The sequence below is a fragment of the Lepidochelys kempii genome, chromosome 17 (assembly GCF_965140265.1).
Source record: "Lepidochelys kempii isolate rLepKem1 chromosome 17, rLepKem1.hap2, whole genome shotgun sequence".
Lineage (NCBI taxonomy): Eukaryota > Metazoa > Chordata > Testudines > Cheloniidae > Lepidochelys > Lepidochelys kempii.
The window spans coordinates 11909199-11924164 of NC_133272.1; the positions used below are offsets into that span (position 1 = coordinate 11909199).

The 14966-nt window shown below is 40.0% G+C and overlaps 1 protein-coding gene across 8 annotated transcripts in view; it reads right to left on the minus strand.

Annotated features, from left to right (window-relative positions):
- The window catches only part of PITPNM3 (PITPNM family member 3), a 357658-nt gene that overhangs the window by 147101 nt on the left and 195591 nt on the right, over nucleotides 1-14966 (minus strand). The gene's annotated exons all lie outside the window — the stretch shown is intronic.

Consider the following 14966-nt stretch of genomic DNA (forward strand, 5'->3'; position numbering starts at 1 on the left):
GTTTCACCTCACTTAAAACAACTTGCTTAAAAAAAATCAGACATAAAATACAAAAAAGTGTCACAGCACACCATCACTGAAAAATTACTTACTTTCTCATTTTTACCATACAATTACAAAATAAATCAATTGGAATATAAATATTGTACTTACAGTTCAGCATACAGTATATAGAGCAGTATAAAAATGCCTTTGTTCGTATGAAGTTTTAGTTTGTACTGATTTAGCTTTTCATGTAGCCTGTTGTAAATCTACGCAAATATCTAGATGAATTGATGTACCTCATGGAAGACCTCTGCATACCCCCAGGGGTATGTGTACTCCTGGTTGAGAACCACTGCTCTAAATATCCCAACCCCCATATTCTCCTTGGATTGTAGAAGTAGCATACCTTCTACCTTAAGCATACTGACATCAATGCTCTTCTTACATCTCAATAGTAGAAAGTCCAAAATATTCTGGATTGTGCAGCAAAGGAATGGTGTTTCTGGTGGTACAATATCTAACCAAGAGCTTTCAAAGGCAGAAGCAGAAGTGTGAAGTTGACTGTTTCTTGTTGCTCATGAGCCACTTCAGTTGAACCACTTTTGCTTTGAAACTGTTCTGTTCAACTTCCAAGCAGCCAACTTACAGGGGTGGAAATGACTGCAGAATGCATGACTCTGGGGCAGAATTGAGGACCACAAGTACCTCAGAAACATTAATAATTTTTGCCCCTCAATACCCCTGTGAGGTAGGAGCTGATGAGCACTGTCCTCTCTGATTTAGAGACATGAACTGAGGCAGAAAGTGACTGGCCCAAAGTCACACAAGAATGTGTGGAAAAGCCAAAAATTAAACACAGATCTACAGAGTCACAGTCCAGTGCCTTAACCACAAGATTATCCTTCCAAGTCCCCTGCTTTGAGCACTAGACCACTTGGACACTATTTCTGAAAATAATGCACCTTAGCTGTCTGAAAGACCTTCCACAAAAGTGAGTGTTTGGGGTTATCAACAGGTAGAAACCACTTAGGTAAAAATAAAATCAGGACAGAAACTATTTATTTCCCATTTTAGAATTAATTTGATTCAGTTAATTTAGTTCTTTTCAACTCCCAAGAGCAACTCTATTTCTCAAGAGCTGAACTCATTGCATCAAGTGTATTCACGTCATTCATCCTAGTTTATTCAGAGACACCAAATTAATTATATAACAACATATAGCACTTTTCACCAGTAGGTCTTGAAATGCTTTACAAAGGACATCACTATCATTATTCCCACTTTACAGAGGGAGAAACTGAGGCACAGAGAGGCAAAGTGACTTGCTCAAGCTCACCCAGTAGGCCTGTGGCAGACCTGGGAGTAGAACCCATGACTCCTGAGTCCCAGTCCAGTGCTCCACCAACTTGATCGCATTGCCTCTTCACCCTCCATTTTGCCCCTGCACATTCCCATTCCACAATAGTCCTAATTGATTGACCTCCAGTTACGAAGCAAGCTCTGTTTTCCTCCCTTACTGTGAGGGATTAGGACTACTTTAATGAGAAATGTTACACATAGTTTTGTCTAGGTTACTACGTAGGTTAATGTTTTGTCAAAGGAGGTTAGTGGGGGAGCCTATTTTTGTAACTATTTTTATACAGCATTAGAAGCATTTAAAGCAAAGGACAGGTGCTCCTCTGTGTGGAATGAGTGCACAAATCAAAATCAATAAGTAGTTAAATACAATTATGTTATTTTTAAAGGAAACTGATAGATGGGAATTACAGTATTTCTATCCTCTTTGTGAGACAAGGTGAGTGAGGCAATATCTTGTAAGCTTGTCTCTCTCACCAACAGAAGTCAGTCCAATAAAAGATACTATCTCACCCACCTTGTCTCTCTAACATCCTGGGACCGACAACTACAACAACACTACAAATCCTCTTTGTGTAATTTCTAAATACTTTACTTCCCAGAACTGAGTCACCCATAGTCCAGTAAAGCAGACTGATGTATTACAAACATCATTAAACAGATACGCATATTTCCAAAATCTCTTTCCAGATTCCTGGATGTCAGGTAACACATTGTATTGGTGATAATGAACCTGATTCAGTGCTCCTGGAAATTAATGGAAGGATTCCCACTGAATTTCATGGGCATTGTATCCATTTTGCATTAGAATGAAGGGATCTGTATATTAAAAAGGGAGGTATTAAAAGAAGAAAATGCACCACATTCAGCCAAGAATAGCATTCCAAATAGTCCTGTGTACTGTCTCTCAATGAAACACACATACATAAAGCCAGGTCCTCATCTCGTGTAAATCATTCTAACTCTACTGAAGTCAATGGAGCTAAGCAAATTTACACCAGTCGATGATCCGGCCTTCTACAGGTATCTCTGAACAGGACGGAGTAGTTCATCTACACCACAATTGCTTGAATGACAAGGGTAAGACCTCCTGGCCTCAGTCGTTCAACTCATCTGTCATTAACCATCAGGAAAATAAATGGATACATTGAGCAGCCTTCTATTGAACTGCGATTACTCTGTTAATCTGAAATGGCAGACCTAATTTTGAATTCCATGCAGCCAGCGTCAAGTTGTTTCTAATACACCGACTGATACATAAGAGTGATGTGTCAGCTTCATTTTATCGGAAATGGCACACATTGCCAACGTGAATTCAACCTATGTTGTTTATGCCAAAAGACAACAGTGTTGCCTTTTAATCTCTCATCACTCAAAAGGCCCTCCTGCATTGAGCCTGATGAAGCTGTTTAACTAACACATACACACACACCCCAGTATTTCTGCATCAATAAACCATACTTTTATATATTGTGAAGGAAAACAGGCAGAGATAATAATGCACTAGGGGAATCAGAGGAAGAACAGGTGACAGATTGCAACTATCAGATTTAACACACTTCATTTTTTCTGCAAGTGATTGAAATCATAAAGCAAATTCTAATTATTAAGAATGGAGTTGTGGAATTTACAGTGTTGTCCCAATCAAAATATTTTTATGAAATGAGGCTGGGGGGGAAAACACAAAACCCACTTTAGCAACGACTTACTAATGACCACAACGTTCTAAGGTGCAGACTAAATTACTGCTACTCTGGAGATTTCAAAGCTTTAATACATAAGGCTGATAGAAAGTTAGCTTGTCAGGTATCTATGAGAAACTAACAAAAATCTCACACAATAAGCCACTTAGATATTATTTATTAATCATGTTGCATGAGTTCTGCTGATTAAAAACACAGACAAAGAACTTTAAATTTCTCCTTTTAAAGTATTGATAAAACAAACTCATTAAGAAACAGGGAACTTTTTATAGGAATTAGCATGGCAATTAAAGCCAAGAGAACAAACTTGCCAAGTAAGGGCAGCTTAAGATCACTCAGAAGGGTCTGAACAAGGAGAATGGGTTATGATTGCTGTATGGGAAGGGCTTTCCATGTGGGAGGCAAATTACAGTGCAACCAAGCGGCTGCGGCTTCTCCTTGTAAGCAAAGGACCAACACTGACAGGGGAAATGGCTCTGTCAGAGCAACCTGGGAGTGAGGCAGTTTAGCATCTCCTTTGGAAGAACCATGGCAGCAGTTAAAGCTGCTATGTCCTCTCCCCAGTGGAAACCACTAGAGATGATGGCAGAGGAAACACTGCCAACCCTTTACCAAGGTGACTCCCTAACTCCAGCTCAGAGGATCGTTGCAGTAATGTGGAATTTACTGAAGCTCATCCAATGGACTTCATGATAATAAGGAACGAGGGAAAGGAGTTGCAGAAAGTTATAAAACCAGAATGGTTTCTAAAGAAAAACGTTTTCTAGAGTTTTACTATCAGCTGCACATGAATTCTGTGCTTTCACGGATACTGGGCCCAATGCTGATCTCATATTGTATAGAACTGTGTAACTACTGATTTCAACGAAATTCCTTCTGAGGGCACATCTACCCTTAAAACACTGCATCGGCTCTCCCATTGGCATATCTCCCTGATAAGCACTAGCTATGTCGGTGGGATAAGCTCTCTCACGGGGGGATTAGGTCAATTTAACTATGTCATTCAGAGATGCGGATTTTCACACCTCTGAGCGATGTAGTTATAAAGAAGTAATTCTGTAGTGTAGACCAGGGCTCAGAATGTCTGTTATGCTCCTCTGCAAACTGCAGCAACTACCTGACAATCCATGCTACTGCTATGACACTATCCTTGGATTGTTATGCAAAGATCTCATGTTGCCACTGTAGAAGTCCGTTATGATTAAGGAGAAGATGAATTGTTTTATCTCAGAGAAACTTACAAAGGGAAGGATAGGTGGAGAAAATTCTTTGGGGCAATTATTAGCGAGGCAATTTGTATTGAAATGCTGTTTGGATTGGGGGAACCATGCTAGGGGAAAATGACAAAGGGACAAAAAGGCATTCTTGGAAAAAGATGAAAGCGAAAGATTATGAAGATCTGAAAAATGTACAGCCTTTCAAGGGAAGGAAAGACAGTCAAACTGTCTAAACAACTATCTAGTAAAAGCTTTCAATAGCAGCTTTCCAGAGAAGTGATATACTTTGGATTTAGTCTCCAGCTGACTCTATTCAAGGATGACCTAAATATAAATAGGTATTGTCTGCCACCAGCAGCTAAGACGGCAACTGGGTGTAATATCATATCTGTAAAAGCACGTCAGATGCAGCTCAACAACAGAATGGGGGCCTTTATGAAAGAATAAAGTATGCTTGTAAGGCAGCAAAATCACACTTTCTTTTTTGTTTAACAACACCAAAAGTTTGAATCTGTCAATTATTGGGCTGGAGTTTTTATATATATATATATATATATATATATATATATATATATATATAAAAACTCCAGGCCATATATTTCTCCAAAGAAAATAACTGTTACTTTGATTTTACCTATGTTAGGTACCCTAATGGCTCCCCATTATCACAGTACCTAAGCACCTCACAATCTTCTAATGTATTTACCCTCACAAAACTCCTATGAGGTACGGCAGTGCTATTATCCCCAGTTTACAAGTAGGGAACTAAGGCACTGACTGACTAAGACCTTGTTTTCACTGGGAGGGAGGGGGAAAAGGTGTGTTCTTAATTCATGTTACCTAGCATGTGGTAACTAACATGAGGTACAATCTTAGTGAAGACAAAGCAATTTATAGTTTTAACATGAGTTAGTAGGGGAAGGTAAAGTTTATTGGAGGAGCCTAGTGTTTACCTCAACCAGCTAACGTGTGAAAATGACGAACTGCCTTGTCTCCACTAGGATTTTAGCTCATGTTAGTCACCACGTGTTAAACACACACCCTCCTTTCCTAGTAAAGATGCACTGTAAGTAACTTGTCCACTGTCACACAGGAAGTTTATGGCTGAGCAGGGAACTAAATCCAGCTCTTCTGAGTGCCAGAAGAGTACCTTAGTGATTGAACCATCCTCCCTTTTAATCATTAGCTCATGTGCATTTTCTATGCATAGTCTCCCAAAAGGGATCAAGCCATCTTTCATCCAAGTCAAGTATCAGTTACAGGCCAACTTTTTCTATACTGAGAGAATACATCCCATACAGCCTCAAGGCATGCAGCAGTGATTCCCACCAGTTGTTACTAAGTTGTGCAACACTTCATTTCCTTTTATTAGTTCTAAACTTACTGCTTTGTAATTTTAATCAAGCAACAGTTTGGGGCTGAGGGGTGTCTTTTAGAATTTATTATGATGAAGAAGTGGTCATTTTTCATCATAGATTTCATGATTTTAAACAGCTCAGTCAAGTGCTCCCTATTTCTCTCTTTTTGTAGGTTTAATAATCCTTAGGGGGTTGTTTGGTTTTAAGTGCCCTTAAATAAGAAATTTAAAATGGAATATCAATGCATCCTTTCATAACAGGATAAAAATGTAGCTTTCTAAACTTGCAAATCTAACATTTAACTCAACGATTTTCATTCCAAGCTGTGTAAAGAAACTACTGAGTCCATAGGTCATACTGTTCCTGGTTTGTGAAGTATCTGAAAGGTGCATTATCTGTGCTATGCACAAAGCCATTTCTGCAGTACAGCAAATCCAAAGTGGTGATTTACTGCATTATTGTAATTCCAAACCGGAAGAAGAGCTCTGTGGTAAACTTGAAAGCTCATCTCTCTCACCAACAGAAGTTGGTCCAATAAAAGATATTATCTCACCCATCTTGCCTCTCTAATATCCCGGGACCGACATGCGTACAAAAACACCGCATACAACATTATTGTTGTAACGCTGCTAGTATGCTTTAGTCTAAAGCAGCAAAATGCCAGAAGCACCAAGAATCCCATTTGCTTGGGATGTTTATGTATGTTCCACTCGAGAGTTTTCACTTGAAAACTGCTGAGACATAACATAGATAACGTAACATATTGGTCCTGGCAAGGAGCTGAGTTCATCCACTCCTCTGGACTTCAGTGGGAAGTACTGACCACCTCATTAATCTAATAAAGAGGAGTATCCAGCAGTTAGGGTGCTGGTCTAGGCTGTGGGAGACCCACAGTCCATTCCTGCTCTACCATAGACTTTCAGGTCAGAAGGGACAATTGTGATCAGACTTCCCGTGTGATTTTGGGCAAGTCTCTCCGTGCCTCGGTTCCCCATCTTTAAAATGGAGACAATAGCACTGCCCTACCTCACAGGGTGGTGTTGCGATAAATGCATTAAAGACTGTGATAATCTTGGATGCCAAGGTGATGGGGGCCATCTAAGTACTTCAAATGGACACAAAACAGGGCCACAGATCCCATCACACTTATGTATAATACAGCAAGGAAAGTGGGGGAAAATAGGACTTAGACTCTGTCTAATCTCAAAAGCTTATTTCTCTCTCCAACAGAAGCTGGTCCAATAATAGATATTACCTCCCTACCGTGTCTCACCAATACACAATGTGAGATGGGTCACCTCAATTAAACAAGCTAAAACTCCTACAGAAGATAGATTTACAAAGGTCACCTTAAAATCTTGCCAACTGTGCCTTATATAGATGCATTTACCTCTGTATTCCCCATAAATCCAGAATAGGGAATACTTACTGAAGGGAATGTTAATTATGTAAGGCAATCAGCAACTTTTAAAAGGGCCATTGTACAACCTGAATCATTAATGGGACTATTCCTATGAGAAAAGTTATGCATATTCAGCAACCTCTTCAGGATAGGGGCAATTGTTGCCCATCAGTGATAACATGGATATAAATTGTGACCAGAGGAGTTGGCAAACAGGCAGTTAACAGATGATTTGCCCAGGAACTTAAGTCTCCTGATCATTTTCAGTGAGAGTCTTGCTACATTTTCACATCTTAAATATGGGTATAATAGAAGAGGACATGATCTGCTACTGGCAGCAAGATGAGGAATGGAAAGAACCAGGGAACAAATTCTGACTCTCAGAGATGTAATTAATTCTCTGGCCTAGTTCCTCAGGGGTTGTAGCTATGCTCTGCCGCTTGCTCACTCAGGGCAGATTGTTTTGTCATGCTCTAGCTGCAAAGAATGGCAAAAAAACCCTGCCTGACACCAGAGCCTCATGAACTTACTCAAATTCTGACTTCTATCGAGCTGGTTGCGAAATATATTTTCTCTTTTCTCCACAACAGTTTTTTTTGTTCAGTTTTGTTATTATCTTTCTTTGATTTTTTTCACATTTTTGTCAAAAAAAGAAGCTAATTCCCCTCCCCCTCAGTGTTCAGCAGCTAAAACCCGGTCTTTATTTGGGGGGGGGGGGGGGGCGGAGGGGGGGGGCAAAAGTTGCTATTACATCATTCAAAAATATTGGTGAAAAATTCATAACCAGCTTTGACTCTATAGACAGCATGGTCATGACAGGTCATCAGTCCTTGCAGCTTCCCCAACAGACAATGACAGGTTTTTTCATGCAAACCTGGATTTGTGCTGGAAATGGCCCACCTTGATTTTCATACACATTGTAAGGAGAGTGGTCACTTTGGATAAGCTATTACCAGCAGGAGAGTGAGTTTGTGTGTGTGGTTTTTGGAAAAGGGGGGTGAGGGGGTGAGAAAACCTGGATTTGTGCTGGAAATGGCCCACCTTGATTATCATACACATTGTAAAGAGAGTGGTCACTTTGGATGGGCTATTACCAACAGGAGAGTGAGTTTGTGGGGGCAGGGATGGAGGGTGAGAAAACCTGGATTTGTGCTGGAAATGGCCCAACTTGATCATCATACACATTGTAAGGAGAGTGATCACTTTAGATAAGCTATTACCAGCAGGAGAGTGGGGTGGGAAGAGGTATTGTTTCATGGTCTCTGTGTATATAATGTCTTCTGCAGTTTCCACAATATGCATCCAATGAAGTGAGCTGCAGCTCACGAAAGCTTATGCTCAAATAAATTGGTTAGTCTCTAAGGTGCCACAAGTACTCCTTTTCTTTTAACAGACAATGAGTCAGTAGGCTCGTGTTATTTCACTTGATGCTAATAGGGAACTCCTAAAACAGAGGAAAGGGAATTTTCATTAGTATTTAGGCAGTTTTGCATCAACAACATCTACAGCTTGACTCAATCAAAGCTGGGGATTCAGAGAAATAAAATATGGCCAGCTTTTATAAATGTTACATGTGTTACTGGGGGATTTTTTTTTTGCAACTGACTTTGTTGAACAAATATTAATTATTTTCCATCACTTTTTAAAATGTAAGCCAAAACAGAAATAGTCCTTTTACTCCCTCTTTAATGGCACTTAAGTGTGAATGAGTGAAGGTAAAAATCAGCAGTTCTTCTGACCACTTCCTTATTTCTTAGTTTCAGAGATGATTTTTCTGCCTGTTTTTGTTCCAATGTTACAGTCTTTTCTCTGGAGAGCTTCATATTACTGGGAAAGAATACTGCTGCAGGCTAGTACCCTGTTGACTAAAAACAACAGTCCATTGCCTATTACAGAAAACAATGTGAAGAATTGATTTCTTTATCAACATCAACAAAAAAATTACGAGTTCTCAAAGCATCCCCTTTTTCCACTAGCCCTAAGAAATGTCCACGAACTCAAGTAACAGTACCAAAATAAAAGCCCCCCAAATCATTACTGTGGATGATACCGCATCACTGAACCACATGACACTTGTATACTTGCCAGAAAAGACCTGTCTGGCTGCACAGATGCCCCAGCCATCTCAGATCTGATCTGCCATGTGGAATAAGGCCAGTAAACCTATCTAGGCCTGTCTTATAGAAGATCTGATCTGATAATTATCATCAGGGTTTTTAAATAGCCTTGAGAGATGGCTCCAGCTGTTTCAAGCTGCCAATTTCCAATCTGTGTGCTAGAATCCCATACCAAGCAAAGGATCAATAGCAGACCAATAAGCAGAAATAAAAAATAAGTGGGCAGGACAGCAGATACCAGCTATTACACAATTCTGTACGTTTCTCATATCATCTGCAATGCTGGAATGTCAAGTGTGCTCAGGGCTTGATAACTTTTTTCATTGTCTTGTTAGGGTATGAATATACTCGGGGGAAAAGATGCATTGTAACACATTTTACAATCCTAGCCTAGACAGGGGAAACTGCACCTTTAATACATATTAGCTGGTCGAGGTCCATTGATTCCATGGCCACAAGGGACCATTGTGCTCATCTAGTCTGACCTCCTGTATAAACAGGCTATACAACTTCCCTCAAATAATTCCTAGAGCGTATCTTTTAGAGAAACAGCCAATCTTGATTTAAAAATGGTCAGTGATGGAGAATCCACCGTAACCCTTGGTAAATTGTTCCAATGGTTAATTACCCTCACTGTTAAAAATACTGGCCTTATTTCCAGTCTGAATTCATCTAGCTTCCAATTCCAGCCATTGAATTGTGTTGTACATTTCTCTGCCAGACCGAAGAGCCCATTATTAAACATTTATTCCCCCATGTATATACTTATACACTGTAATCGAGTGACCACTTAACCTCTTTTTATTAAGCTAAAAAAAAAAAAGTTTTTTGAGCTATCACTATAAGGCATGTTTTCTCAGAGCACCTTTTTTCCTAATGTAGATAGGTCCTTAAAACTTAATATATTGCATAAACTCAGTTTAGTACCAAGTAACATTACCACGTGCTACAATAATGACTATGCATGCCAAGATCATTACCATTTAGCTTTATAAAGTGTCACCAGTTTGCATGTTTAACTTGTGCCTGGCTAGTAAAACTGGTTAGAAACACAGCTAATGTGCCACTTTCAGCGGCCATATATTCTTGTTTATTCTCCCAGCCACAAATGTGCAAAGCTTAGCTCCTGATCTCTGCTTCATTACCAACAGAACTATTGAAAGATACGTGTTGGGGACAGGTTTCAGAGTAACAGCCGTGTTAGTCTGTATTCGCAAAAAGAAAAGGAGTACTTGTGGCACCTTAGAGACTAACCAATTTATTTGAGCATAAGCTTTCGTGAGCTACAGCTCACTTCATCCGAAGTGAGCTGTAGCTCACGAAAGCTTGTACTCCTTTTCGTGTTGGGGACAATGAGGACAAATTCTGCTCTCGGATCCACTGGTGCAGCTTCACTGAAGACCTTGGTGATGAATTCAGGTAATTACATTGAGTGTCGGGACTATAGAGAAACAGAACCACCCTTGATGCACTGAGCAACAACAGCCTGATATATAGCATTGAACAGTTTAGCTCTGCAGTGTGAGCACAGGACTGTACAGCCAAGACCTCTGGAGTAGGGCTGTTTGAAAAATGGAATTTTTTTTTCATGAAAACATTCATGAAACATTTTTTTTCCTTTTTGCCGAACGGAAAAATTTTGAAATTAGATTTTTTTTCAAACCAGCTCTATTCTGGATCTGTAATCCAAGCGTTGTAGCTTTCTGGCCTCTGCTTCCCAATCAGAAAAAGGAGGACAATTATACTTATCTAATTCAAAGGGCTGTTGCAAAGCTGAAGTAGCGACTGGGACACAGGATTATTCCCATTATTCCCCTTAAAGTGTGCCATGGATTTTAAAATTTGGATAGACAAAACAGATGAGGAGAAGGGCCCTTGGTGCTGCATCTCATCAAAAAGGATGGCACTTTCCAGTACACTCTGCTGAAACTCCAGCACACACAGACTAATGTACAGGGCCACTGTTAGATCTGGATTTAGGGTCTTGGACCTTCTGGATCAGAGGCAAGATTGCTATCAACAGAGAAACAAAGTAGATGGTTAACAATCTTATGTTATAAGGCATATGGTGAGTGGCACTGGACTTACTCATCAGAGATTCAGGAGTAATTATGACCACTGTGTATCACCCACAGTGCTGCAGCATCCTCTTATTTCAGATGCCCTAGTGCCCATACCTTTTCATTTCCATTTAGCGGAACTGCAGGTGGGTAGTACTACTGCTATTCAAGGAGATGTGGAAATGCTACAAGCCCATCAAGTTATGAGACCAGTCCCATGGAGTACAGGGAAAGCATCAAGGTGCCAACTAAAGTCAATGGACAGACTGTCATCGACTTGATTGGGACACTGGATCAGATTCGATCTATGGATAGAGCCTGAGCCTGCTATCTGTCCAGTGCCAGCAGCAGTGGCACCTGGGAGGGACCAAGTCCATTTATACGGACTAGAAGAAGCAAAATAACCAAAAACTAGCGACAGTGAAGCTATTCACACTATCACAGCAATGGAGGACTGAAAGCTGCAGTTGGAGGAGCAATCAGACAGAACCAGCATGACACCGACATGCACAAAAGGTCTGAGAACCACTGAGTCACCAAAAGGAACCCCAATTAGGCAGAATTACCATCTGCTTAAGCAGCAGACATTGCTATTAACAGTCACTGGCTTAAATCAGCTCCCTGGGAGACTTCTCAGTTAAGCAGATTTCCCGAGTAAGTGGAGTGCGCTCTATCCTGGAACAGCAAAGCAATTCAATTAAAAAACTTTAATGTGAAAGAAAAAAAAAAACTTTGCCAAGACCTGCATGTTCAGTATTTTGGGGGGTTGTTTTATTTTACTTTCAACAACTCTGTTTATTCCAAGTTTAAGATTCACAACTTTTGACCAATGTGTTCATTGCCCCTTCTCATCAACACTATGGCTTTTTATTCGCCTGTCGTTTACACTGGTTTTACATCCATTTGCTTCCTGACTGATACCAAGTGGAGAATCAGCGCCATCATCTTAAATATGAAGATTATAGTCACAGATTATCCAGAAAATTAAGTTTAATAAAAAAAGGCAAGTCACAGGAGGATTCTTACTCTTTTCTATGAACTTGTGGCAATAACTACGTTTTAAAGATCGATGCAGGAATTGCGGTTGCTGCTTTGGAGTCAGTCTGCACTGGTAAAATCAAGCTGATTTCAAGCTGCAAATATCATGGGATCTTAGCTAGACTTTGGTAAAATTAGTTGTTTCTGCTTTGTAAGCAGATGTTAATGATCAGTGTATTTGCGGAACAGTGAAAGACTTCCCGCATAGGTCATTAGCAGCATTTGAACTGTAGCCATTCAGAAAAGATTTTACCACTTGAGCTCAAGAAGTAACTCTATTAGTTAACAGCAGTAGTAGAGTGCTACCACCCTATATCCATGGTCAGCATCCTATGGAGGAATAGAGGTTATACATATTCAGGCCCTAATTCTGCAATGACTTGAATGATAAGTAGGACTACACACATACATAAAAGTTAATCACATGTCTTTGCAGGATTGTGGCCTTCCATAGTTTCTAAAGGTAGAATAAGGTGTACAGCACCAATTCAGAATAGATCCCTTGGCTGAGATTTAAATAGCTTGCTGAATGTAGGTCAGATAATTGTATTAACAGCAGCAAATTAAAAGAAGTTCAATCCATCTTAAGATAAAAAGATTTTCTTGTTTAAAAGATATAAGGTCTCATTATAAAAATTAGCAGGAACTAATAAGCACCATTTGGCAGGACAACTGCTGGACTGCGCACCAGTTCATTAAAACCTATGCTAATACTTCTGCAATTGTTAGCAAAATTCAAGACCAACAACAATTAAAATGAAGTAGGGTTGACACAAAAGTATCAAATGGTTATCCATGGCTGAGAAAAGGAATTGGCAAATTATGAAGTTGCCAACTCACAGAAGAACATCAAATGTGACATGATAAATTAACTGTTAAGAAACTATTATACATTGTAGCCTAACAGTCAATATCAAGGCTTGATGGCTGCCATCTTGACCAACACACTGGGGGTTGACTAGGGACGTCCAAAGATAAGAGCAGGAGCCTCTACAGCTGGAGCTAAGAGGAATCAGGCTCTCTTGATGACGCTGTAACAGATTCGTATCCTCTGTGGCTTGGGGACAGAGAGGGATTTGTAATACATTCACCAGTGGTTTACAAAGGTCTCTGAGAAAGCTGTTTCTGAGGAGTTTCATGGTCAGGCTGGGGATACAGCCAAACTGATCACTGCACTCAAAGTGCATCAGATTGGAAGATGACACTGTAGTAAAAAGAAGGATCTGAATGGGAAATAGAACAAGCATTTACACAGCAAGGTCAAGATTTTCAAAGCCATTTCAGGAATTTGGGGAACGGGGCATCCAAATCCCACAGGCAGCTTTGAAAGTACCAGCTCAATTCTTAACATAATTAAATAAAATAAATAAATAACCCATAAGGGGGAAAAATAACTTAGCTGTTCCTTAGCTCCTTAAAGTTCAGATTCAGTTCAAGTTTGGATCAAAATTTAGGTCAGTTCCTATTTTATCCAGACCACCCCTAATTTCTTGATACATTTATTCAAGAGAAATTTAGAGTAAAACTGTCACAGAGAAAACTAACTATACATAAAAAAAAGTGTAAGATGGTCTCAATCCCTAAGAAAACTGTATTTCCATTGCCACACTCCCATAAGAAATCATGCGGTTCTTTGCCATCTGCTGCACTGTTACTAGCTGTTTATAACAACAAATCTGTCAAGAGAAATATGTTCACATAAAGCCGATGACATATGTTTTCTATTAACCAATGTAAAGAATATTTTAATATACTGGAGATTCTCACAGACTGCAATGTTTAGGGGAAAAAAATGAAACAAAATGGACCAGATCCTTTGTTGGAAACTTCAAGGGCTGGCAGAGTAGGGCTGCACCATACCAGCTCTATGTTGCTCCCTGAATCAGAAGAATTCTCTCAAGTGCCACTGAAGCTTCCTTACAGACCCTATATGCTACCAGTGTGGACTACAGCAGATGGAGCAATGCCCAGATTCTGGTTTTCTGTGAGCAGCCTTCTCCACTGGTACCAGCCCCAGACACCTATGCTGGGTGAGATACTACTGTCAAGGTGGCAGGGTTAGTTAATATGTCCAGATCTGCAGTGTGCATTGGTGGACAGAGTTAGAGAGATTTCCTAGTGAACAGAAAGAGGGGAAAACCTACAACATTTCCCAGCCAGGGCTCTGACAGAAGGTCAGACCATCCCAATTCTCCAAGGAACTCAGAGCTCTCCATCATAACTCACTCTTCACAGCTAGCACCACCAGAGGATGAGCAATAAACACCAGGCTGGTATTTAAACCTATCCCTGGTGGGGTGGGGCACTATGAAATGAAGATGCCTCTCAATTGCAGGTTTGGCACCATTGTCTGACCCACCCCTGTCTCCAGCAGGAACCCACATCTAGAACAGCAACATGTCTTGCATCTCTATAAGATATAAGAGTCAGCAGAGCCTGGAATACTTAATAGGGATCATTCTGAACTGTATGATTATTCTGAACAGAATCAAGCTGTGTTGTCCCAACAAAGACATGCCTTGAAACATGGCAACACCCCAACTTTCCAATTACTCTAGAGCCCCACAAATCTAACCATGGCTACAAAACATTGCTTAACACATGAAAAAATTAAAAGCTGCAGTAACTTGATTGATAAAATTTATCATTCTAATTAAATGTCAGACAAAAACAACTCCGATTTTCCCAGACCTAACATTTCAACAGAGCATAAAAATAGACTTAAAACTG